The 27,654-nt window shown below is 43.9% G+C and overlaps 1 non-coding gene across 1 annotated transcript; it reads left to right on the top strand.

The window, feature by feature from the left end:
- Positions 1-6,217: 6,217 nt before the first annotated feature.
- LOC122449112 lies at positions 6,218-6,324 on the top strand. Its single transcript, XR_006271914.1, has one exon. It is a non-coding gene; the product is annotated as a U6 spliceosomal RNA (small nuclear RNA).
- The last annotated feature ends 21,330 nt before the right edge of the window (positions 6,325-27,654 follow it).

The following is a 27,654-nucleotide window of genomic DNA, read 5'->3' as shown; positions in this document are numbered from 1 at the left end:
CCAGAATCTGGTCAGACTCATGTCCATTGGTGATGGTTGGTGATGCCATCCAACCATCTCATCCTCTGTCGTCCCCTTCTCCTCCTGCCTTCAATCTTTCCCAGCATCAGGGTCTTTTCCAGTGAGTCAGTTCTTCGCATCAGGTAGCCAAAATATTGAAGCTTCAGCATCAGTCCTTCCAATGAATATTCAGGACTGATTTCCTTTAGGATTGACTGGTTTGATATCTTTGCAGAGATAGGTTAAATTCCAGGTTGTGTACATGCGTGCTAAGTTGCTTTAGTCATGTCCGACTCTTTCTAACCCCATGGACTGTAACCCACCAAGCACCTCTGTCCATGGGATTCTCCAGGCAAGAATACTGGAGTGGGTTGCCATTTCCTTCTCCAGGGGATCTTCCTGACCCAGGGATCAAGTTCCTTAGCACTAGCACCACCTGGGAAGCCCAAGTTCAGGTTGTAAGTGAAAGTCACTCAGTTGTATCCAACTCTGTACAGTCCATGGAATTCTCCAGGCCAGAATACTGGAGTGCGTAGCCCTTTCTTTCTCCAGGGGATCTTCCCAACCCAGAGATTGAACCCAGGTCTCCTGCGCTGCAGGCAGATTTTTTACCATCTGAGCCACCAGGAAAACCCAAGAATACTGGCATGGGTAGCCTGTCCCTTCTCCAGTATCTTCCCAACCCAGGAATCGAACCCAGGTGTCCCACATGGCAGGCAGATTCTTTATCAGCTGAGCTACCAGGGAGGTTGGGGACTGGGAGATGCTAAGTCCTTTGGACGTCTATTCAGTGCAGCTATAAAATGTCCAGTGAAGAATTAAAAAATCAAGGTGATGCCCTCTTGCTTTCCTCTGCTTAAGGCTTCCTGCCGCCTTCTAAACACTGTAGGACATGAGTTCATTTGTCCCTGTGTTTAATTTATTAAAAAGAATGAGCCTCAATTGCTGCTGCTATGTTGGTGTGAGTCCTTACTCTGAGCCAGGCACTGTGATAAGAACTTGACCTGTGTTGACTCATCTCCTTCTGTCAGGTGCTATCCAGAGCTGGAACTAGGTTGAGATGAGGAAGGCACTGGCCTAGGGCACGCAAAACTCAGCAATCACATGTTTTAAAGTGATATATTTAAAAAAAAAAAAAAGCGATATATTTTCTAAATTAGCAAACTATGGGCTACAGGTCAGCTGCTATTTTTGTTGTTTTTTTTAAAGTTTTTTTAGAAGTTAGCTTGGGAATTAAGGCAGGACTTGGTCCTGTCTTTTAAGATTGTGATGTTTTTGTTCATTGTGGATTTTCTGTGTTAAGTTTGGTCTTTAGAAAAATTGCATTAAAATACTCTCCTTGATCAGTGCGATTTGGGGCACCCCTTTCCGTTTGCACTGGAGGGGAGTGCCTCAACCACCTCACCCTCGTCCCTGCCTCTTGTCCAGATACAGAACCTGAAGCATGAGGGTGATGGACCTTCTAGAAGAGAGTTAGGTTTCCGTCTCAGGCAGAGTAGCTCCTGAGTCCACATTTTTAACCAAAGTACTGGGCCGGGTCTCCAATTCTAAAATATCTATCTTGTTAGAGTAACAAGCTGAGCTGAGTAGGATGATGACAGACTCATCCAAAAGGAGCCTTCACTTGTTGAAAGGTGTCGGGGTTGAGGAGGAAAGGGGTCTGAGCAGCCCTGCTTCTGGCATTACTGTGTGCGACGTCCAGCTGACGTCCAGCTGGGATTTGGACCTTGGGTTCTCCATTTGCTTCTCTGTCCATGGAGCGCTCAGTCACTTCAGTCGTGTCTGACTCTCTGCAACCCCATGGACTGTAGCCTGCCAGGCTCCTCTGCCCATGGGATTCTCCAGGCGAGAATACTGGAGTGGGTAGCCCTTCCCTTCTCCAGGGGATCTTCCCAACCCAGGGATCGAACCCCAGTCTTCTGTGTTGCAGAGTCTTTACCCGCTAAGCCACCTAAGGAAGACTTTCGCTCATCTGTAAAATGGGCCATTTCAGGCATTTGGCTTAATGATAACGTCAACAAGTTTAAAACAGCAAAGCAAAACCCGGCTCGCCTGTGTCTTTTTCTCATTTATTTTGTCGGAGCTGGGGCATGGGGATAACCAAGAACTAGTACTGTGACCTTATGACCTTGGGCATCAAAGTTTCTATCTTACTTCCCACCCCACCCCTTATCTGCAACACATGGTCCAAAATGGTGGCAACCGAAGCTCCAGCCAGGGTGGGAGGAGGCCTCCCCTTAGCACTGCGGGAGGGTTGCACGTAAGCTTCTGTTTCCAGCCCCTGCCACCTGGCTGGTCATACGCCATGGCCGTTGCAAAGGGTGCTGGGAAATGATGGCGCTAGAGTAGCTCTGCTGAGTTAAAACCTGGAGGGAGATGCTGGGTCACGTGTGTCCTCTCCCCCTGAGCAGTCATGCAGGGCTCTCGTGAAGGCTGGAGGTGACTTGCTATGAGACACCAGGCGTCGGCCTTGAACACCCACGGTATCCTACACAGGAATGTTTCTGCTTTATCAGGGCTTCGCCGGGGCTCCCTCCGCCTGCTTTTTGTGATATTGGCCCATGGTGTCCTTCCAAGGTTCTCTGTCACTCTGGCCTGGTGGGTGTCAACTGGCTCCGGGCTGAAGTATGTGGGAAGCTCTTGGTAATTGGAATCTGCCTCTGCAGGGAGGCCGTGGGCATTGGTACCTTCTGAGGCCGTGCAGGTGATCATAATGTGCAGCCAGGTGGGAACAGCTGCCCCAGTGAAGAAGCAGGGCTGTCTTCATGGATGTTTGCCGCCTATACTGTCCCGGAGGGCCCCACACTCGGGTACCTGCTCTGCTGACGATGTTTTGTAATTCTTAGTTTTTGAACCAGGGGTCCTGAGTTTGCATTTTGCATCAAGCCCAAATTACATAGCCAGTCCTGTGAGGAAAGAAAACGTGCCTAGGAAGGGAGCTAGTGTACGTTACTGGTACAGAAAAGGTCTCAACCTTTGCAACCAAGACTCTTGTCTGGAGTCAGCCAGCCTGGACTCTGGATAGGAGAGAGAAGCACCATGAATCGTGATGGTCTAGAATTCCCCTGCACGATTCCATTCAGACGTTACAATGAATACCATGTGCATTTGTTATTACAAACAAAGCTGATTTTCGGAAAAGTTAAACCTGCTCAGGGCAGCTAGGACAGGAAAGTCAAACCCATGTGTGCTGGACTCCTGTGCTGTGGGTTATTTGCAGCTTAGGCGGGGCTGTCCTCCACCAGCAGAAGCGGGGGAACTGGAGAGGGAGCCGTTTGAGTTCTAAGTGTCGAGGCCAGAAAAGGACATGATCTTTTGTAAGAATGGTTAGCTCTGTAGTTGGCTTGGAAAATATTTTGAATATGGGTATTGTTGGATGATTGGAAAATGTCCCTAGGCTATGTGTCCACGTGCTGCGGGTAAGTTATTGCAGGAATGACCGATGTTACATTCCCCCAGCTCAGGCAGGTTACAAGATGGTTGAGCTTTGATACTGATCTTGATGAGAACTACACTTGAACTCCCAGCAGTGTGACGGGCCCCCGGAGCCCACGCTCAGCCACCCTCAGAGGCCACTGAGACAGGATCTCGTGTATGTCTCACACCTTGAGACGCTTCTGTTTTAATAGAGAAGAAAATGAAGGTAAAGAATCCAAGTCCAGCACGTGGTCAGGATTAGAACCTGTGTTCGTGTCCTCTGAGTGGAACTCCTTTTATTACCTAACACCACCTGCTCGAGAGACCTAACGCCAGTTTTCTTCATTGCTTTTGGAGTCATGAGCCCCTGTGTCAGTCCAGACAAGTCTATAAATCCTCTCTTCAAAGAACGTTTAAGAGAATAAAGCAAAATATATAAGCTTGCGGAGGAAAACTATTGAAATCATTATCAAAATATTTCTTGGTTTAAGTGTACTTAATTAACATCATATTAAAGGTTGTAGCAGAAGACCTCTAGCATAACTATCATTTATAGCCAGCCTTGGGCTTTCCATGTCCACAGTTCCTCCATGGCCATGGATTCAACCAACTGCAAGGTGTAGTCCTGTAATATTTGTTATTGAAAAAAAAATCTGTGTATAAGTGATCCAGTGCATCTCAAACCTATGTTGTTCAAGGGTCAATCAACCACAATCTTATTTTGAAGTAGAGATGCTCATAAATGTTATTTCAAGATAGTTACAGCAACCAGGATGTTTTATGAAACTTGGAAGATGGGAAGTGTGTGAGTGTAGCTGTGTCCCACCTTTTGGCGACCTCACAGACTGTCGCCTGCCAGGTTCCTCTGTCTATGAGATTTCCCAGGCAAGAATACTGGAGTGGGTTGCCATTTCCTCCTCCAGGGGATCTTCCTGACCCAGGAATTGAACCCACATCTCCTCCATCTCCTACATTGCAGGCAGATTCTTTACCACTGAGACACCAGAGATATGTGAAAGTTACTGGTCTCTTTTGTTGACCCAGTCACTGGTCCTGTCAATGCTCCTGTGATCTGGTACCTACATCCCAAACTGACAGGTGCTCAATTTCAGTTAGAGGGAGTGGAATAAGATTCATCCTATTTCCCTTGCAAATTCCTGGACCTTATCAATTCTACCCATGGTCCCTTTACCCCTGTGTTAAGACCTCTGATGCCAATAGAATTTCTGGGGTCTGATTTTCTTGGTAAAATTTGAACTTGCAGTTATTTCCATCCTGACCAGGTCTAGTAGCGTCAGCATTTAAACATTTACCCCTGCCTCACCCCACCCTAAGAAAACCGTGCATTAGAAGGCATTCACCAAACAGGGCTCTTTGCAGTGTCTAGGTACAGCCCGTTTCCGACAAGGTCTTCTTAGGATGGCTCAGTCCTCACCTGTCAGTTTGAGGGACTTTGGCTTATAGAAAACAGACACTGATGTTCATCAAACAGCTCTGAAGTTCTCAAGGCATCACACACACCCAAGTGCGCTCATGTTGTACCCCTGTTTCCTGAAAGGTCACAGCAGACTGGCTTCAGCCTAACACGGAAGGGTTTTTACCCAAGGCTGAGAGCGTAACACATGAGTGACAACAGCAGATAATTCTAGTGCTCAGCCCAGGATCGTCTGTACTTACTCATCTTAGGAGTCCTAGGAGGGAAAGGGTTATCTCAGCTGTATTGGTGGTCACTTGTCCATCTGCAACAATCTACCTTCACTTTTTTTTTTTTATAGTTTCGATAAATGATCCCTTTGGATTTAAAAGACACTCATGTCCTGTGTGTAATTCTTTCCAAATGCATAGACATCTCTGGATTTGGAGACGAACTGGTCATCTCTGCCTCTTCTTCCGTTGTGCATTTGTCCCTTGTTTCAAGAAGACGTTTCTAACAGCAAGACCTGAGGGAATCAATGGTGCAGATATCATTTAGAAATGTTTGGTCTTTAAAAGAAAAATCTTGATTCCAGATACTCATTTCTCTCCTGACTCCAGCCTAGCCTCCAGCCCAGAGGCCGGCAGACTTTTTCTGTAAAGCTAGTAGGAAATATTTTAGGTTTTGCAGGCCGTACAGTCTCTTGCAACTGCTCAGCTCTGGCCTCACAATACAAAAGCAGCCAGGGATGGCACTTAAAGAAATGTGTGTACTTGTGTCCCTGGAGTGCTTTACAGACACCAGAATTTGGATTGCATGTGATTGTACATCACAACATATTTTTAAATTTCTCAACCATTTAAAAATCTAAGAGCTACTCTTAGCTCGTGGATTGTACAAAAACAGCTCATGGGTTACTATGAGAAACACTGGCCAAGGTACATAGGGATCCCTCACTGTCACCTTTACAACTATACATGGATCTACAATGATCTCAGTAAAAATTTCAGTGAAAAAGACTGACAGACAGTTGGCTGGATTTAGCACCCCCCGCCCCCAGGCTGTGGTTTACCACCCCTGCCAGTGAGAACAGCTTATGAAAATATGATGCATAATTTGAAACTGCTCTCCTATTTCTGAGATTGTTTTTGACATGAATGGAATGCTTGAATAGCATTTTTTTCTGACATGGTTTGTCTCCAAATATTGGCTTTATATTACAGTTCAAATACAGAAGCCTTAGCTGTTAGCTGTTAGAATTAAAGATTCTAGTATGGTTTGAGTAAGTTGATACAAGTAAATTTACATTTATGAAATGTTCACTTAATTAAAAAGCTCAGCATATCCTCTCTTGAAATATGAAAGTCATTTATAAGAAGTCCTGCAGTGCTCGCTTCGGCAGCACATATACTAAAATTGGAACGATACAGAGAAGATTAGCATGGCCCCTGCGCAAGGATGACACGCAAATTCGTGAAGCGTTCCATATTTAAAAAAAAAAAAAAAAGAAAAGAAGAAAATAAGAAGTCCTGTAGTCCTAAAGTGTTTTCTTTTAAAATAATAATCTATACATATTTTTTTTAATCAAGCAATACCAGGGGATGTACAGTGAAAAGTCTCTTTCCCATCACAGCCCCTCATTTTCCCTTTCAATAGGCAGTCACCATTAGCTGTGTCTGTAAATTCTTTGGTTTAAAATTTTGTCTTCGTGAGTTTCCTGGCAGTCCAATTGTTAGGACTTCACACTTTTCCTGCTGGGGGCCCGGGTTCAATCCCTGGTTGTGGAACTAAGATCCTAAAAGCTGCAGGAAGTGGCAAAAAAAATAAATGATGCATCATGGCTGTCTTTTGGCTGGCAAAATCATGATTATAGTAGCTACCGGGGCCAAATGTGCTCCGAACCTCACAAAGGTCTTGACCGCCTGCAGCAGCTCTCCATTGTGGGTGATGCTGGCCCCATGTTGCCCATTGAACTCTTGGAGGCAGAGTGATTGGTCAGAGGGGGTCATGGTGTCTGTGTGGTTTTGTGGTTTGATGAAATGAAACCCTCCTGATGCCGAGTGGCAGTTGGTACGGGGCTTGAATGAGACATTTGAAAGATGAGCCACTTTCTGGTATTGAAAGTGTTCTATTCTTAAGAACTGTCACTGGGGTTCTCCTAGTACAAAAGCAATATGTGGTCACTGGAGGAAATGGAGAAAAGTAAAATAAAAATTAACCTGTACTGCCAGGAGCTGCTGGAAACAGAAAGAAGCAAGGAGGAAAATTCCCCTCGAACCTCTAAGGGAGCTGGCTCTACCAGCACCTTAAGTTTGGACTTCTGGCCTCCAAGCCTCTGAAATAATACTTTTCTGTTGTTGTGAGCCAAAAAAATAAATAAATTAACCCGTGCTTCAGCCATTGCAACACCTTGCTATTGGGACACCTCCACCAAAGGCAGGTAAGGAAGTTTTCCGTTGTCAGTGCTATGATAAAAAGCTTTGTGGAGGACTGTGGAGCGCATCCTTATTTCTTGAAGATGAACTTTGAATAGAACATGGTCGTTAAGAGCCCAGAGGCTGCAGTCAGCGTGTCTGGTTTGAATTCTGGGTCTGTCATTTTATTAGCTGCATGACCTTGGTCATATTACTTAAGACCCTCTATGCCTCATTTTTCAAAATCTATAAAATAATAATTATAGTACCTACCTCATAGAGTTGTCATGAGAGCTAAATAAGTTAATCTACATAAAAGAGCTAAAACAGTGCCTGGCACATGCCAAGCCCCAGGTCAGACTAGCTAACTAGAATTTATACTTTTTAATGAGCCATTAATACCTGTCAACAATTCTCAAATATTCAGGAGTTTCCTTAATCCTCAAATCAATTATGTGTGACTTTGGAATTAATTCTATATGCATATTAGATTTACTTTGTTAATAGTAACTCCCGACGCACCGACTTGAATTAGAACAAAGCTACACAGACCTTCTCCTCATGCTCTTCTCTTTGGTCAAATACAAAACTCCTCTCCTTTGAAAATAAGTGGACAAGGGACTTCCCTGGTGATCCAGTGGCTGAGATTCCTCACTTCCAATTCGGGGGACCCAGGTTTGATCCCTGGTCAGGGAAGTGAATCCCATATGCCAAAGCAAGTATCAAAGATCTCACATGCCGCAGCTGAGATCTGACACAGTCAAATAAACAAAACAAAAAAATTTTTTAAAGAAAAGAAATGGACATAATAAGTTGAACACAGCAGGATAGAAATCACCTATTCATTTTAAACAAAATTCAACTGTAGGGCCAGTTAGTGAGGAAAGAGAATTCGTATGCCCTGCTAGGAGGAGATTGGGGTGGGGGGGACCAATTGGATGATATCTACCAAAATATTAAAATGTGAGTTCCCTTTGATCCAGCAATTACAGAAATTTCTCCTGTGGAATTAAGGAAGCAAATGAGCGTTTACAGAGTTGTTCAGAGCAGCGTTGTCCATAAGAGCAGTTAGAAGGATACAACTAAATGTCTTGAGGCTGTCAAAATATTGATATAGTCAGACAGTCATGACCATGCATCACTTTAAAAAAAAAAAACACAAACTTCCTGGTGGTCCAGTGGTTAAGAATCTGCCTGCCAATGCAGGGGACGTCGGTTCTATCCCTGGCCTGGGAAGATCCTACAAGCCATGAGCAATTAAATTAAGCCTGTGTGCTGAAACTACTGAACCCAAGCTCCCCAGCGAGAGGAACTGCCACCAGGAGAAGCCACAGCGAGAGAAAGCCTGGGCAGCAAACCTCCAGTGCAGCCAAAACGTTTTTTTAAGAAAAGGTGCAGTTGAAAAAAAAAAAGGTACAGTTGACCTATGTGTGTTGACAGGTAAGTAGCTGAAGGTCAATTTTTAAATGAAAAAAAAAAGTTGCAGTTTAATCCCCCTTGGTGTTTTAAATAAAGATTGTCTTAAAGGATATGAAATAACTTGAATGGTGGCCGTCTTCTGTAAGTGAAACATGAGGGAAAGAGGTTTTATGACTTTAATAAAATCTGTTCTGTTGGGCTTTTTACAGCAAGCGAGTATTAAATTAATGGAAAAAAATAGCTTTTATCTGCCAGATTCTCATCCACTTTGCCAGTTTATTGACTTTGATGTCCATGTTCTAAATATAAATATACACACTGATTTAAAAGTGTAAAATCCTTTGAAATTTTAAAAAATTCTGTGAGCACTTCATCCCTTGTGTTTTACACACTCTGCCTCCACATCCATCTCCTCCACTCTCCTACCTACCTTTGGACACTTTTTAATCTTATTTTCTGGAAAATACTTGGATAACCAAATAAAAAGTACTTTTTAATGCTGCTTATGAGTTGCACAGAACTTCTTTCAAAATGTGAGCCTGGAAAAATTTATCACCTTCATGGGTTTGTTACTTTCTGGCATTCTAACTTCAGGATAAAATAGGAATTTACCTAATTAGAGCAGTAATTTCAGCAACCGACCTTGTTTTTTGCCAAAAAGAATCCAATTACCAAGTAGATCTGTTCTTTTATTTCATCTGCAATTCGCTTTCTGGTCTTATGCTTTCCTTTAACAAAATATTCTCAAACACTACCACACCTCTGAAGAACAGGGAAATTGTGCTGGGGACAATGCAATGCGTGATTGATATTTCACACCAAAAAAAAAATAATGATCTTAATTTTTTTTTAATTTAAAACTGTTGTAATACATTCTATCCTTTTTATCATATAAATTAAATTCATGCTTATAGAAAATTTGGAAAGCACAGAATGATACACAAAAGTAAAATCACCTGTGTGTGAGTGCTCAGTCTTGTCTCTGCCGCCTGCCAGGCTGCTCTGCCCACGGGCTTTCCCAGGCAAGGATGCCGGAGTGGGTTGCCATGCCCTCCTCCAGCCCATCTTCTCAACCCAGGGATCAATCCCGGGTCTCTTGTGTCTCCTGTGTTTGGCAAGTAGATTCTTTACAACCAGCACCACCTGGGAAGCACTTTATTACCTATAATTTAGTTACAAACCCATAGGCATCAGTTGCTAACATTGCGCTCTATTTTCTTAGTCTTTACTCTGCTTAGTATGTTTTTACATCATTAATATAGTAAGTATACACACTAATATGTAATAAATCATGTATATATATGTGTGTGTATATAATATACACTTTGTATATAATATAAATATATTTTACTATATATTAATATATATATTAATGTCTGCACAATTTGAAATTTTTATTTTCCCCTCTTTGTAACCTAACATAGCATTTTTCCATGTTGTCAAAATGACATATAAATGTTACTTACCATTATTCCCTTGGTGGACATTTGGGTTTCTTTTCATTAAAAATAATGCACAAAGCTCTTTCCATATATAGGATTTTCTTCCATTCAGTTCAGTCGCTCAGTCATGTCTGACTCTTTGCAACCCCATGGACTGCAGCACGCCAGGCCTCCCTGTCCATCACCAACTCTGGGAGTTTATTCAAACTCATGTCCATTGCATCAGTGATGCCTTCCAACCATCTCATCCTCTGTCATCCCCTTCTCCTCCCACCTTCAATCTTTCCCAGCATCAGGGTCTTTTCCAATGAGCCAGTTCTTTGCATCAGGTGGCCAAAGTATTGAAGTATTCAGCTTCAGCATCAGTCCTTCCAATGAATATTCAGGACTGATTTCCTTTAGGATTGACTGGTTTTCTTCTGTTAGATTCCCAGAAATTGAATTACTAGGTCAAAGGTCATGAATATATTTAAGGCTTTTACTGAACGTTGCCAAATTGCTTTCTACAAAGATTGTACCAGTTTATCCTCATCAGTAATACTGAAAGGCCAAGTTGGCTTTCCCCTTCTCCAAAACTGGGCATTATTTTGTTAAGTACCGTGCTAATTTAGATAAGCTGATTATCATTATTGCATTAGTAACTTTTAATGGCATTAGTGGAGGACTTTTTAAAAAATCCATCCATGATCATATTTTTGCATAGTTAAGTGATGTGTATTAAATTTTTAAATAGCAAAAAAAAAAAAAATCACAAGTGTCCTGATGAAAGTGAAAGTATTAGTCACTCAGTCATGTCAGACTCCGAGACCCTATGGACTGTAGCGTGCCAGGCTCCTCTGTCCATGGGATTTTCCAGGCAAGAATACTGGAATGGGTTGCCATTTCCTCCTCCAGGGGATCTTCCCGACCCAGGGGTCAAACCCATGTCTCCCGCATTGCAGGCAAATTCTTTACCATATGAGTCACCAGGGAAGCCCCAATTAAATTTTAAATGGCAAAAAAAAATATCACAAATGTCCCGATGACCAGGTATCAATTTGCAAATATCAAATCCACCAACCCCTTGATCCAGCAACATCGTGGACACTATATAGAAATAAAATCATTGGAAATTTCTCATTTAGCACTTAATTACTATAGTAACCAGTAAAAGGAAGAATTATTAAAAATCTGGACTTTGCTAAAGAATGTTGGGAATTTATATGATGTGCCTTGATTTGTTTAATCAATATTAAATACTGCTTGTATATAAATCTTAGCTCTTAGCAAATGCTGTAACTTCTAACTGGACAAAGACTTTGATGATGACCAAGAGCTGCCAGCATAATTGGTTTTTTGGTGATGACTGCTTGAAAATTGCCAGGCAGGGAACCATTTCCAATTGATTATCTTTCATTGCTAATAGCTTCACAGGCTGTTTCTACTCCTATATTTAAATGTGACTCTTGAAAGCTGAACGTAACAGTGATCAAGGAAAGGGGATGGGATGGAGACCACAAAAAAAAACAAAAATGCAGAGCTTTGCCAGATTTTCAGTAACTGAGGACAACCTAAAAATTGGAAAAAAAAATGCAGTTGACAAAGGGGGGCAGATGGAAGGAAGCAATTCCTTAAATTTTGGCATATTTAAAAGGAAGGAAAGAAGAATGCCTATCTAGTATTTTAAGGGCTATTTCTTATGCTTTCATTTCTGTATCATTTAATTATTTGGGAAAAGATTCAGGACTGCTCTAAAAGTAGCTTAAGAATAGCTGAGAGAGGACCTCCCTGCTGGTCCAGTCATTCAGAATCCAGCTTTCAATGCAGGGGACATGGGTTCAATCCCTGGCCAGGGAACTAAGATCCCAGCTGCCGTGGAGCAAACTAGGCCCACGTGCTTCAACTACTGGGCCCACACACCCCAACTAGAGAGTCCATGTGCTGAAAGAGAAGAAACGAAGTCCCAACACAGCCAAGTAAATAAAATACGTTTTGTTTTGTTTTGTTTTAAATAGCTGAGGGACATCCTTGGTGGTCCAGAGATTAAGATTCCAAGCTCCGATTTGCCATACTGTGATTTTCAAATTCTGTCATTCTCTTCTCGTCTGTCAGTAGGGGTTTCTGTAAGGAAGCACTGTCCTTCCTCCCCATGTACTTATTGACTTGTATTGTGTGTTGCTCTCTTTGCTTGTTTGGTTTGTTCAAACCGCTCCAGGTTCGGCCACCTGGAGGTCTTTCAGTTTGGCTCCTGTGTGTTTGCACCATGGTCCCCTGGTCTTTAAGCACATCCTTACTTGCTGGCATCACATGTTCCAGGTGCCTCTTGAGCATCTCCTGCCCCAGCTCTGAGATGGACTATTTCTCAGAGGGACTCTGGTTCTTTTCAGTGGAGAAGGGTATTTAACCCTGACCTGCGCACTAGTGTGTCCATTGCTGCCGAGTTGTCTCTAGACTGTATCTTGCGTCTTCTGTCCGCTCCCCATCCCTCCCACCACCCCCTGGTACAAATCGTCACATTTCATCTGGATGACTGCCTCTTTATGGCCTCCCCACCCCAGTCCTGCCTTCCTCCAAGACCCTCCAAACAGTAGCAAAAATAGAATTTTAAAACATTAGCTAGAAGACAAAAGAGTAATACTTAAGCCATTAAACAAAGTCAAGGACTTTTAGTTCTTCCTCAAGGACTGTAGCTGATGTCCTGAGCCATGTCCTTTGAGCTGCTTTACAGGTACTGAACCCCACCCCGCCCCACCCAGGTGGAAGATGCTAACTGTATGCTGCCCACAAGCACATAGACCCCCCTCCCCAGACCTTCTTGGAACCAGAAGATTGATGGTTCTCCAGTTGGAACCAGAAGGTTGATGATGCTGACTCCCAATTACTTCACCATCAACCAATTAGAAGAAGGTCCACGAGCGATCACGCCCTCTATGAAGCTTTTCGATAAAACTCCTCACTACTCCCTCCAGGGCAGGACACAGTCTTATGGGCATTAGCCTGTTATGGCCTCCTTTGCCTGGCAAAACAATAAAGCTCTTCTACTTTGTCTGAACAACCAAGACATTAGCTGTACTCCATCATTTCCTTGCACAAAGCCTTTTGCTGGGTGTCAAGGGTAGGTCCAGATAACTGAAATCACTTGTAGACATATACAGATTCAGGGGTGTATCCGTAAGATATGCTCGCAGCCTGCCATATCTTAGTGTAGGATTGGCAAACTTCTTTTAAAAGGACCAGAGCGAAAGTGTTCTAAGTTTTGCAGGCCATTCAGATCTGCTGTTGCACCCCCAAAGCAGGCACAGACAATGTGCAAGCATATGAGTGGCTATGTTCCAATAAAACTTTATTTACAAAAACAGGCAGTGGACTGGATTGACCTGAGAGCCATAGACTGTCAACCATCAAGTAAAGAATCTGCCTGCAATGCAGGAGATGCAGGTTCAATCCCTGGGTCAGGAAGATCCCCTGGAGGAGGAAATGGCAGCCCAGGGCGGCATTTGTGCCTGGAAAATCCCATGCACAGAGGAGCCTGGTGCACTGCAGTCCAGAGTCGCAAAGAGTCAGACGGTTTTCTAAAGCTTGTCAGAAACTTCTGAGAACCTCTAGAAAGCTCTCAGTGGGCAGCTGCACAGCTGATCCACACAAAATTCTCCTGAAAGCTGCCACCAGCTAGCCTGTCTTCCTCTGTCTGCCAAGCCTGTTAAGGGTGCCCCCCCCCCCACTGGAAGAACCTAAAACCACAGGGAAGGGGGTTCTGGGAAATGTCAAAATGGCAACCAATTAGCCCGGTGGCTGTCCTGTCTCCATGGACTGAGATGCCTCCCTTGCTCACTGCACACTCTCCACTGTGTTCTCCCCTCGCAGTTCTTCAAACCTGCTGGTCTCTTCTCCTACTCAGGACCTTTGCACGTGCAACCCCATTTGCTTGGAATGCCCTTTCCACCCTCTTCCCTCTTTTTTATCTTTAAGATCCCAGATCAAAGCATACTTTCTTGGAAAGAACTTCCCTGACCCCGCTATTTAAAATTGCCTCCCCTTCTTCTAGAATCTGTCTTATCTCAAATCTAAGGAACTATTTTGTTCCTTGTCATATTTCCAGGATTTGCAATAAGCACCTGGCATGCAGAAGTGCTCAGTCACTAAATGGATCTAACCCCACAACTGGCTAACATGGTACTTACCTTATATACTGAAACATGTATGCAGGTCAGGAAGCAACAGTTAGAACTGGACGTGGAACAACAGACTGGTTCCAAATAGAAAAAGGAGTACATCAAGGCTGTATATTGTCACCCTGCTTATTTAACTTATATGCAGAGTACATCATGAGAAATGCTGGGATGGAAGAAGCACAAGCTGGAATCAAGATTGCCGGGAGAAATATCAATAACCTCAGATATGCAGATGACACCACCCTTATGGCAGAAAGTGAAGAGGAACTAAAAAGCCTCTTGATGAAAGTGAAAGAGGAGAGTGAAAAAGTTGGCTTAAAGCTCAACATTCAGAAAACTAAGATCATGGCATCTGGTCCCATCACCTCATGGGAAATAGATGGGGAGACAGTAGAAACAGTGTCAGACTTTATTTTTTGGGGGCTCCAAAATCACTGCAGATGGTGACTGCAGCCATGAAATTAAAAGATGCTTACTCCTTGGAAGGAAAGTTCTGACCAACCTAGACAGCATATTAAAAAGCAGTGATATTACTTTACCAACAAAGGTCCATCTAGTCAAAGCTATGGTTTTTCCAGTAGTCATGTATGGATGTGAGAGTTGGACTATAAAGAAAGCTGAGCGCCGAAGAATTGATGCTTTTGAACTGTGGTGATGGAGAAGACTCTTGAGAGTCCCTGGGACTGCAAGGAGATCCAACCAGTCCATCCTGAAGGAAATCAGTCCTGGGTGTTCATTGGAAGGACTGATGCTGAAGCTGAAACTCCAGTACTTTGGCCTCCTCATGCGATGAGCTGATTCATTGGAAAAGACCCTGATGCTGGGAAAGATTGAGGGCAGGAGGAGAAGGGGATGACAGAGGATGAGATGGCTGGATGGCATCACCGATTCAATGGACATGGATTTGGGTAAACTCCAGGCGTTGGTGATGGACAGGGAGGCCTGGTGTTCTGCGATTCATGGGGTCGCAAAGAGTTGGACACGACTGAGCGACTGAACTGACTGACTATATACTATGTTGGTTGATTGTTGGTCTGATTTCTATATCCATATAAAGTTGGGGGGCAGAAGTTAGGACTCTACCATTTATTCCCTGCACCTAGTCCCTAAAATAGTACCTGGAACATCGTCGGTATTCAGTATATATTTGTTAGGTGGATCAGTGATGAGCCTCACACATTTTAGGGACTTCCCTGGCGATCCAGGGATTAAAACTTCACGCTTCCACTGCAAATGGCACAGGTTTGATCCTTTCTTGGGGAACTAAGATCCCACCTGCTGCCTGTGTCCAAACAAACAAACAAAACCTCATACATTTAATAAAAACCTTACTGTGCCGCTTCCCTGGTGGTCCAGTGGCTAAGACAGTGCTGCCAACGCAGGGGGCCAGGTTCGATCTCTGATGGGGAACTACATCCCACCTGCTGCAACTAAGACCTGGCACCGCCCAATAAATATTTAAAAAAAAAAAAAAACAAAAAAAACACCTTACTGTGGACAGTAAATACTAGAAAATCAGGAGATCAAGTAGAATTACATAGCAAAGTGTGTTCTGATGTCCATTCAGTGTCTAGACTTTTCGTATTTCTGTGGGGCAGGCAACCCAACCAAGGGCAGGAACTCTGGCTTTGGAAAGGTCCCTCTGCGTGTGGACGGGGCGCCCTGTCAGCTCTCTCCTCTGAGTGTGGGGACCGGGCGCCCTGTCAGTTCTTTCCCTCACCTTAAGATGTCACTAAGTGACTTGGCCGTGGCTTCTGCTGGCTGTTGCTGCAAGAGCTGGGAGGTCAGGCCAGGAAGGGAGGAAATGACCTGGTGTTCTGAGCAAATCCCCCACTTCCTCCAGCGCCCGGCAGACGAGGTGCTGAAGTGAGCCCCCAGCTCTTGCTTTACGGGGCGGGCGGGGGGGCGTTCATTAGCACACCTGATATTCTGGAGCCTGGCAACTTCTGTGTTCTTCTACAGCCAGGAGCTTAATAAATCAGGCCAAACCAGATAAATCACGTCCTGTCGTGGGTCCAGCAGTGTTCCTAGGACACTGGAATGGAGTCAGATGTCCAGGAGTATTTCTGCTCTCAAGACGTCGTTGGGGAGCTGAGAAATATAGGAATTAAAGAACTAAATGTAGTAGGAAATCCTACAGTCAATATGGTTTTCTGGATTGGATCCCAAAGCCAAGAAAGAGGACATCAGTGGGCAAAATCAGTGAAGTACAAACAGAATGTCTAGTTTAGTTAATAGTGTTGAACCCAGTATTAATGTCTTAGTCTGTGAACTAGGAGAAGCTGGGTGACGCATATCTAGAAGGTTCTATCCTATCTTCGAAATATTTCCATGAATGTAAAAGTAGTTGTAAAAGTGTACAAGGCAGTGCTGGCTTGGGTAGCATGGGTGTGTATCATGGGCTCCCAAGGCAGCGAATGAGTTCCTGAAATGCAGCAGACCTGGGGTGAATCCCCGTTCCTCCCACTTGCCAGCCGTGACTCAGCCTCCCAGAGCGTTAGTTTTCGGATCTTTAAGGAGTGTCCTTGTCATCCGTTGTCGTGAGGGCTCCGTGAGACGACACCTCCTCGTGTGGGACCTGCACATGACCAATTCTCAATAAATGGTAGCCTTCCCTTCTCTGTCATTTCAGAAAAAGGGGCAAACAGCTGTGCTTAAGTATTTGGAAAATAAATAACAAAAGATGAGATTTGTATTCGTCACCAGGGGTGGCCCGTTTGTATTAGAGAACCAGGAAGGGAATAAAGTTCCCACCTGAATCTGAGCCAGAGAATCAATTCTGGTGAGTTTTTAAATCTATGAAAGGCATTTCTTAAGCTGTTGAAAGGAGGCATTTTTCTATTAAAATTGGACTTTAAAATTTGTGGGGTTTTTTCTAAGATAAAATCAGAGATGAGGAAAACAGTATTTTGTCAAGATTATTCACTGTAGCCCCTGTTATACAGGCATATCACCCCCCAAGTAGGGAAGAGTCTGTCTAAATAACATACTTTTGGACTCCCCCGGTGGTCCAGTGGCGGAGATTCCACATCCCAAGGCAGGGGGCCCAGGTTCCATCCTGGTCAAGGAACTAGATCCCACATGCTGCGAGGAAGATCGAGATCCGGCATGCCACAACTAAGACCCAGCACGGCCACATAAATAAGTGTTTCTCAAGTATTTTTTTTCATAATAGTAAATAAATAAATAAGTTTTGATTTATTCATCCCATGGAATTCTCTGAAGACATTTTTAAAAATGAAAAGCAAGTGTCTGTCTATATCCATATATATTTATATGACATAGTCACACACACAGACACATTGGCAAGAAATAGGGCACAGAATGTGCACACAAAGTTCTCCTTTTGTATTTTAGAGAGAGTACATATGAGTATTCATATATCCATCCAGTATCACTGGGAAGATACACAAGAACCTAGTAATCGTGATTGCTACTTGATCTGCACCAAGGAAAGGGACTGTCCACCTTGTTAAAAATCACATTCATCTTTATTTTTAGATGCACCACGTGGCATACGGTATCCACATTCCCCGAGCAGGGATCAAACTCATGCTCACGTTAAAAATGTTACTGCTGATAAAATTCTACATTTTTTGTTTAGGAGTGTTTAATCAGAGTTTGTGGCAAACTTATTTCTTCAATATATTTTTAACCTTTTTATAGTGGAAAATTTCAAACACATGCAGGGAGTGAAAATCATAACAAGCCTATCTTCGTCCATGGCCAAACTTCAACAGTGATGTAACTTCTGTTGTTCTGATTTTGTAGTATATCCAGCTTATTTTCATCAGTTGCACAAAAATTAATCATTGTAATAGTAACTCAATTCTGACCAGATAAAGTGAGCTTTTAAAAACTTATATGTAAATTTCCTTGCCCAGAAGTTTGATAAGGTGATCAGTAAAAGACTTCTAAGCCAGAAGTGTTTATAACATTAAAAAAATGTTTGTTACATTAATATAAAGTTCCATGGGGATGTGGAATTGAAGTGCAAATTTAAGAAAGAAAAACTTAAATACTGACATAAAATTTTGACTTTAAAGTACATGGTTTTTTTTTTTCAAACTTTAAACTTTTATTTTGTACTGGGGGTAGAGCAATGTTGTGGTAGTTTCGGGTGAGCAGCGAAGGTCCTCAGCCATACCTATGCATGTATTCATTCCCCTCCACACCCCCTCCCATCCAAGCTGGCACAGAACATTGAGTTCCATGTGCTATACAGTGGGTCCTTGTTGGTTCCATTTTGAATACAGCAGTGTGTCCACGACCCTCCCAAACTCCCTGACCATCCCCGCCCCCACCCCCCAACAGCGTTAAGTTTGTTTCCTAAGTCTGGAGTCTCTTTCTGTTTTGTAAGTTCATTTGTATCATTTCTTTCCAGATTCCACATGTAAGGGATGTCATATGCTGCGTCTCCTTCTCTGACTTACTTCACTCATTATGACACTTTTTAGGTCCACCAGTGTTGCTGCAGATAGCATTGTTTCGTGCTTTTTGATGGCTGAGTAATATTCCAGTGTGTGTGTATGTGCCCTGCATCTTCTTCACCCATTCCTCTGATGATGGACGTTCAGGTCGTTTCCATGTCTTGGCTACTGCAGACGGTGCCGCAGTGAGCACTGGGCTGCACGTATCCTTTCGGGTCATGCTTTTCTCCTGGATACGTGCCCAGGAGTGGGATTGCAGGGTCATACGGTAGCTCTATTTTCAGTTTTTTAAGGAACCTCCATACTGAAGAGCAGATTATTCATGCATGATTTAAGTGGATAATGGGAGGTCAAGCATATATGAGATTTAAATTATTTTCAAGGCATTTAACAAAATGATGTATTAATAACAAATCATTACAATGTCCCAGAATCCTCTTAAGCTACTTAAACATATGAAAATCTTGTAGCTATCAACTTTAAAACACATAAGAGTTTTAAAAAATATATTTTATAGAGTCTAAGAGGAAAACAGTTTGAAGATCACTGCCCTAGAATAACTGATGTTTATTTCCAAGTCTCAGGGAACTATTGTGTTGTTGAGAGAGAGAGAACGTCATGTCAGCCTGAACCCTGAGAGAAGAAAGGGAGCCTGGAACCTGAGATCGAAGCCTGATCAATGCATGTCTTTCCCACGATCCACAAAGATTAAGTTGGATTATTTCAGAAATGCAAGGTTGATTTAACACTTGAAAATCAACTTTAATTCATCCATCCAAACTTTGGGTCACAGATATTTGTGCTAAGTTGCTACAGTGGTGTCCAACCCTTTGCAACCCTGTGGACTGTAGCCTGGCAGGTTCCTCTGTCCATGGGATTCTCCAGGCAAGAATACTGGAATGGGTTGCCATGCCCTTCTCTGAGGGGTCTTCCTCACTCAGGGTTTGAACCCGTATTTCTTAGTATTCTGCACTGGCAGAGAGGTTCTTTACCACTGCTGCTCCCTTGGCCGTTAAAATAAAGAAATAAGCACCAGCAGCCACCATCCCTGCCTTTACCATCAAAGAACCTGTTGCAGACAACCTGTTTTCTCTTGGAAACTTTTTACTTTCTTCAACGCATGTGTGAAAGTGTTAGTCAGTGCATGGGTACTGGAGGGGAGACACATGTGTACTGTAACCAACCACCTTTAAACAGTGGGGGCCGCTCTATCTCTTCTCCCTGGCTGCATGTTCTGTCTTCACACAGTGTTCTTTCAAGAGTGGCTTGTTGCCTAACTGCAGCTGGAATCCCTGTAGATTCCTGGGCCCCCACCCAGAACCACTGAGTCAGGCTTTCTGAAAATCTGCACTTTAAACATCTCCCCTCTCCCTAGCACCCCAACATTTGTAAAATGTCATTCCAACTGATGCTTTTGAACTGTGATGTTGAAGAAGACTCTTGAGAGTCCCTTGGACAGCAAGGAGATCCAACCAGTCCATCCTGAAGGAAATCAGCCCTGAATATTCATTGGAAGGACTGATGGTGAAGCTGAAGCTCCAGAACTTTGGCCACCTGATGTGAAGAACGGACTCATTTGAAAAGACCCTGATGCTGGGAAAGATTGGAGGTGGGAGGAGAAGGGGACAACAGAGGATGAGATGGTTGGATGGCATCACCGACTCGATGGGCATGAGTTTGAGTAAACCCCGGGAGTTGGTGATGAACAGGAAGGCCTGGCGTGCTGCAGTCCACGGGGTCGCAAAGAGTCAGACACGACTGAGCGACTGAACTGAACTGAACTCACATTTACTCTCCACACTGCCCTGGAAATTAAATCTCCGTTTTATTCTCACACAGGGACCTTCCCCAGATCCTGCCTTGGCCTTTCTCCTACCTGACTTCCTCCTCTGACCCCTCTGAGGGTCTCACTTCCTCCCACTTCTCCCGCAAACCCACGCGGCTGTGGTTATGCTTGGTCGCTTCGGTCGTGTCCGACTCTGTGCGACCCCAGGGACAGTAGCCCGCGAGGCTCCTCTGTCCGTGGGGTTCTCCAGGCAAGAATACTGGAGTGGGTGCCACGCCCCCTCCAGGGGATCTTCCCCACCCACAGATGGAACCCACGACTCACATCTCCTGCATTCACAGGCAGGGTCTTGACCACTAGCACCACCATATGCTCCCCAGTACGTACGCCCCCCTTCCAAAGTGTGCTCGTCCACTTTCAGCTGCCTGCCTTTCTGCTGATGACTCCCAAGTTCCTATCACTGCTCCCAGTGATTCTTCTGACAATAGTCTGCTTGGTTGAGGACTTACTGAGGAACGTGCCCTAGACCTTGACTTTGAATAGCTCACTTATTTTCTCAGAGTAGCCCTTTGAGATCGGTCATCATTGTCACCCTCCTACAAATGATGAAACAGAACCTCAGAGGGAGAAGCAACTTCTCCCAGCTTGTGAGAATTAAAACTGGGTTTTGAACTTGGGACAGTCCGCCCTCTTCTCCTCTCTGTAGGTATCCCACCTGCTCTCCAAAAGGCCTGACCCGGCCCTCGATGCATTCCCTTCTCTCTCTCCCTCCCCCACTCTCAGGCCAGATACCCTCCGTTTGCCTCTCCAGAACCACGGGGTGTAACGCCACATCCCGAGTCTTCGCATCTCCTGGAAATATTCCCCGCAGATCTCTGACTTCATCCTTCCACCCTTTCATCTCACTTTTTTTGCCACTCACTCTCCTGTTACTGAAAATGAGTTGAAGTACAGTGCAGGTCTCTCAGAAGTTATCTGAACTTAGTGGCAGAGCCAGGAACAGCCTAATGTGCTCGATTATAGAAGCTTCTCCACCAGGAAACAGGACATTGCTGAGTCCATATTCTACTAAGTTCAAGTGACCGAACACAGGTCACCCTTGTGACACATCGGGGTAAACCTAACCTTTACTTTTCTTTTCTAACCTAATCACTTACTTCTTCTTTCACCACTTTTGGCTCTGTCATTACTTTAGTATTTATCCAAAATGAAGAATTAGTGATCATAAATGCTTCAAAAATAAGCACAAATAGGAAAATGTGGTAGACCAGAAGGCTGCTCATAGTGGCTTTGGTAATCAGTCCAGCCTAAAGGTGTGATACCACCAAATGTGCTTTTTGGTTTTTCAACCTGGGTTATCTATAATGTCAATTTTTAAATATACATCCCCAGAATTTAGCATTGTCTTGAGAAGTCAGAGAGTCCAGCAACACCAGGTCCACTTCCCTGACGTCAGTAACTGGTAAGGGCCCTTCCCTGATGTCAGTAACTGGTAAGGGCAGAACGTTGGCAGTTCTCTTTAGACAGGGCCTGGCCTCCCAGACCACTGCTTCTCCACCCATCTTCCCTCTCTCCGAGTCTGCCCCCAAGTGTCAGCAGCCCTTCACCTTCCACTTGGCCTTGTTTGTTTAATCTGGTTTGCAGTCTTCGTTTAGACCTGGGCAGGGAGGACCCCTGCCCTGGACGCTTCATGTCTGTGGTTCTGAATATGAAATATACACACAAGATATTTATTAAAAATCATGGTTAGGGACTTCCTTGGCTGTCCAGTGGTTAAGACTTCACCTTCTGGTGCAGGAAATGTAGGTTCAGTTCATGGTCAGGGAGCTAAGATTCTGCATGCCCTGTGGCCAAAAAACCAAAGCAAGACAGAAACAGTATTGTAACAAGTTCAATAAAGACTTTAAAAATGGTCCATGTTAAAAAAAAATCAAGGGCAAGTTGGCCCCCCCAGCACCTGGTCCTCAGTGACGGCATCGTGCAAGCCATGGCATTAAACATCCACACTCGTGACTGACGTCTTCACATCTCTGGTAATATTCTGCGAAGCAGAAGGCACTTGCTTCTGAACGCCTTGGAGGTCTGTGGTGGTCTTGCTGCAATATCCAACAACAGTCTCTACAGTGTATAGAGGATTTGAGCAGGGGAAGTACTTTAAGAAAGAGAAAAGATAACTGAATTGACTGTCAAGCCTTCCCCCGTGCCATAAATTAGTGAGATACTTGTATAGCCCATCACCCCAGCAATGCCAGAGCTTCCCCATTCTCGTTTCTATTGCCCCAGTTCATGATTCAGGAGGTGTTACAAAGAGCTCAGTATTGGTACCAGCTGCACACGGCAGCAGAGGACATTTTATAATATTAATTCATATTACTCTTCCGTTTGCGTATACATTGGTCTTGATGTAACAGGCTTAGGTTGTCAACACTGCCAGCTAGATGAACACGGACTGAATGCTGGAGTTGAAAATAGTTTTATTTTTGTAACATATTTAACGGGCTTTAACAAGTACTTTATATATATATTTCAGCTTTCTTTAAATAATTTTTACATAAAGCTTGATGTCAATTATCGTTTGTATTTTACTTTTCCATCTTAAATAATTTTGAATGTTTTGGAAGAAAAATATTTTAAAACATTTGTGAAGTATTTACTTTTCAGCATTTGATTTTTAAATGAGGATTCAAATCTTTTATACTTTGATTATTGTATTTTATTTTTAAAAACTTTTTAGATGATTATTGTCAAAATCAGGAGTCAACAAGTGACAGGATTTTATTTCAAACAGCCTCAGGGCTATATTTATCCCGTGAACTAAGAATGGTTTTTATATTTTTAAAGGTGTAAAATAAACCAAGACAAACATATGAAAGGGACCATATATAGACCACAAGGCCTAAAGCATTTACTATCAGGCTCTTTGCAAAAATATTTTATAGTCTTTGGTAAATAGAATATAAATTATGGAGAAACCTGACTAAAACTACACATTTTGTGATTTTATTGAAATGGAAGCAACAAAAAGAAAGGGGTAAATAATAATTTATGAATTACATTTGTTACTCATGTGACTATCAAGGCCCATCTTCAGAACACCCAGACATGTGCGTAGTAAGTAAATTCTCTCCTCTGGTGGTTTCTGGGATCATTTATGGAGAATCACTTGGGAGTTCCCCGGCAGTCCAATGGTCAGGACTTGGCTTGGGGCCCAATTCGATCCCTGGTTGGGAAACAAAGACTCTGCATGCCCCTCGGTGTCGCCAAATTTAAAAATAAGCCAAAAAAGCACAGTAACTTTGCCCGTATGCTTTGCTTTTGTCATTGTGAGTGGATGTGTGTCAAATGGAAGCTTAGGTGTTTGAAGATTTGCTTGGTGACTTTTATGCCTCCTGACGTACAGGACGCAGACCATGCCCACAAGTGCTGGAAGGCCTGCCACCTGTTTTCCTCTGCCCCTTGAGTGCATGCATCTGAGTTTCAGCCTTGCCTCGGCCTAAAAGTCTTGACCAGCCTGGAGTGACAGAGCCCAGAACCCATCACCGTCTGTTGGGGTCGAGCAGATTTTTGTCGCACTTTTGCTTCTGTGTGGAGTTTTGTTCAAATTCAGAAAAGCTCTGAGTTGAATGTGCGTGACTAGAGGAGTTTCTGTGCTTTTCATTAATACTCTGGATATATAACAACTGCAAAATACCTAAAGCAGCAAAGATGTTTTATGAGGCAACATTTTTTTTTTAACTTTTTATTTTGTTTCGGGGTAGAGCCGATTTACAGGCCTCCCTGGTGGCTGAGTGGTAAAGAATCTGTCTGTGATGCAGGAGACCGGGGTTCGATCCCTGAGTTGGGAAGACGCCCTGGAGGAGGGCACGGCATCCCACTTCAGTTCTCTTCCCTGCAGAATCCCGTGGACGGAGGAGCCTGGCGAGGTACAGTCTATAGCGTCGCACGGAGTCGGACACGACCGAAGCCAGTGAGCATCGGCAGCATGGCCGATGAGCAGTGCTGTGATAGCGTCAGGTGCAGTGAAGGGACTCGGCCACACGGAGCCATGTGTCCGTTCTCCCCCAGACCCCGCTCCCATCCAGGCCGCCACGGGACACTGGGCGGAGTCCCCTGTCCTTGGTGGCTGTCCATTTAAATGTAGCAGCGTGTCCCTGTCCATCCCAGGCTCCCTGACTGGCCCTGCTCTCATTCTGCCCCAAACTCCCCCTTCCCACACCTTCAGTTTGTTCTCTAAGAGAGTCTGCAGGTTTTGTAAGTCAGTTCATTTGTATCACTTCTTCTTAGATTCCACCTGTCATAGGATATTTCTCCTTCTCCCTCTGACTGACTTCATTCAGCATGACCCTCTTTAGGTGCATCCATGTGAAAGGCAACTTTTTTTTTTTTTTTTGAAGCAACATTTTATTCTTGGGGCAAGGGAGTCATTTTGGTCAAATCCTTTCTTTTTACTAATTGGTCATGTGTTGCCAGTGCTTTGGGCCAGTGTTTCCACTCAGTCTCCCAGACCTTTTTATTGATACTATTTCAACACCAGGAAAGATACACATCTAGTTACTTGATGGAAGAAGGATGGGAAAGAACTGATAATCCCACAGAAAAGTTTCAATCCCCTGGCCACTGGAGGCAAAATGAGACAGGAGAAGAGGAAGTGAGAGGTGGTGGGCAGGAGCTGGGGGGGGAGGGTGGCAGGGATGGGAGAGGATGCCCCCCACCCCACCCCCGGCTCTGACCCCCAGGGGGTCCTTATGAGCCTTAACAGCTGCCTCCTGGACTGGCTTTCACCAGCTACACCAGTTACTTTCTTTCAGGATGGGAAGAGGTCCGTTGTTCCTTTTAAGGCTGAGCCTTGGCGCATCAGAGCTCCAGGGTCTTTCTCCTGCCACCCGGCCCACCAGCCCCGAAGTGCAGGCTGTCAGTGGTCCCCCCACTCGGGAGGGCAATCAGACCACCCTGCCCGTGGTGGCCCTGGAAACATCTGTGATGCCTTCTGCTATGGGGTTGAGTCCCCAGAGGCTCCGAACGCGCAGAGAGTGACTGTCTCTACAGGCTGGAAAGGTGCCAGGCGCCCGCAGAACGGTATCTGGATCCTGTTCTTTAAAGGACTCAGGGGCGTTGCCCATCCCACATTTGAATTTGCATCTGACACTTATTCTGTCCCGCGCTGTCGCTATTCAAAGTTGCGGGATGTTTTCCTAGAGTTGCAGACGTTAGCTCTTGCCTGTGGCTTAAGTTTCACACCTTTGAGGGTCTTTACCATAATCTGAGAACTAATTTACACAACTCTAGGTTATCATACTTCTGAGTGTTCCTTTCATAGGGTTCAACCTGTAAAAGCCAGAAAGGGGGGAAATAGAAGTTTATTCTATGAAATTAAGAAAGATTTTCACTTTTGTTGTTTAACCCTGCAACTCACTTTTAAAAAATACTTTGAAGTGGTAACCCTAGCATACTTGCTATCTTTTCAACATTCCTTAAATTTCCCATAGTACTTTTTAAAATACTCTTTAATCACATTTCAAATTGACTTTCATTTCGTTGCTTTGAATTGGGGGAAAGTGTCTCAAGATCTTTTTCTCTTTTCTTGTTTTGAAAATAGTGATTCCAAAGGTGGGTCAGGGGCCTTTTTCACCGTTTAGGATTTTATTTTAAAATTCAGAGCCACCGTCCTGACATGCTGGACACTGAAGTCTTTTTGTGCCTAAAAATTTCCCTTAATTCCATCATTGACATATTTTGATGTTTGTAAACCCAACATAAGGCAGAGTCCTGAGTAACCAGACACAAGTCAGTAATAGAAAAGAGTTGGGAGTTCTTGAGGACTCTGACCGCTCTTCAGAACCGCCAGAAGAGAGATTGACCATTGACAATTTAAATCTTCAACGCTTTATCTCTTTGTCTGAATCTTGGAATGCCACTGATACCCTCTTTGTATTTATAATTGTTTTAATTAGCCACCCAGCAGGGGCGCCTCTCCCAGCTGGATTGTGGGAAGCACAGCAGGACCTTACAACCCAGTTAAAACAAAGCCTAGACTTTATGGCTTGCTTAATTTCTTTTATCTGTGTCAAATTTTTTTTCTTTTTTCTCTTACTCTCCTTCATTTTCACTGCTTTATTCCTCCTGCCTCCCCTTTGTGTTTGTGCGGGGGCAGGAGCAAAAAGCTTGGACTCCCAAAATGGTTTTGCTTTTGAAGACTCCAAGAATTATGGAAAAACCTCTACTGTGAATATTTATCAGCAGCTCACATCTCTGAGAGGAAAACAGCACAGATGTGCTTGTCCCCTGCCCTCCGCGGCGATTGTATCTTGAGCGATTACGCTGAAATTGATGTCGGTTTCTAAACTTTGGTGGGCGGAGGGGAGGGGAACGTTTGCAGAAAGGCTGCTCTGTTGTCCCTGGCGTTGTTTGTTCTGTTTGACCACATCCTTCTTTTGTGGATGGAAATCTGGAGGATCGATTATGATGCAGATCTGACACCATTTCCATTTGTGGGAGCTGCGTGGCCTGGGATGTTTGGACTTTGGGAAGTTCTTGCATTGTTAGGACTGTTTTTCCTCCACTTTGAACTGGATGCTGCTACTTTGGTGTGATCACGAGCACACTGCCCGATCTGGCACGTTTCATCAGAAGGAACAGAAACACACGGCTTGTTTGTGGCTTTTTAGAAATTACCAAGGCTCCTCCCTATTTGCGAATCTGTAGAACTCCTAATCTAGAAATTAAAACAGGGCTGATTCCTGTGGACACAGGCATCGATGCTAAAAGTCATCCTCCTGCATTCTGGTGCAAATAATCCAGTTCAATTTTTTTTCTAATCATGCCCCAAATCACTTATTTGCATTTAAAAAGAAATGATAGCTCCAGTTATCAGATATGGAAAAGGCTTTCAACTGGCTTCTGTATTCGTGTACAAAGATCTTAAATGTTGTTGAGCCTTACTTTCATTTCTAGAAATTTCCAACGATTAGCACTGTGTCTGTCCTCTGCCTGAGCAACCCGAGGACACTGGGGGGCGGGGGTGGGTATGGGTGTTGTTTGCATTTTGTGTACAGTTATTCAGTATTGGGGTGTCTTTAAAACCAAGGATGGTTATAATTAAAATTTCATCTTGCTATCTCGGAATTATTTTTGGCTTTGTAACCAATCAGAGCCCCTGACATTCACTTGCGTTGTAAAGCAGC

The sequence above is a fragment of the Cervus canadensis genome, chromosome 10 (assembly GCF_019320065.1).
Source record: "Cervus canadensis isolate Bull #8, Minnesota chromosome 10, ASM1932006v1, whole genome shotgun sequence".
In the NCBI taxonomy this organism is placed as follows: domain Eukaryota; kingdom Metazoa; phylum Chordata; class Mammalia; order Artiodactyla; family Cervidae; genus Cervus; species Cervus canadensis.
The sequence above is the reverse complement of the archived record's forward strand: the minus strand, read 5'-3'. Positions and strand labels throughout refer to the sequence as shown.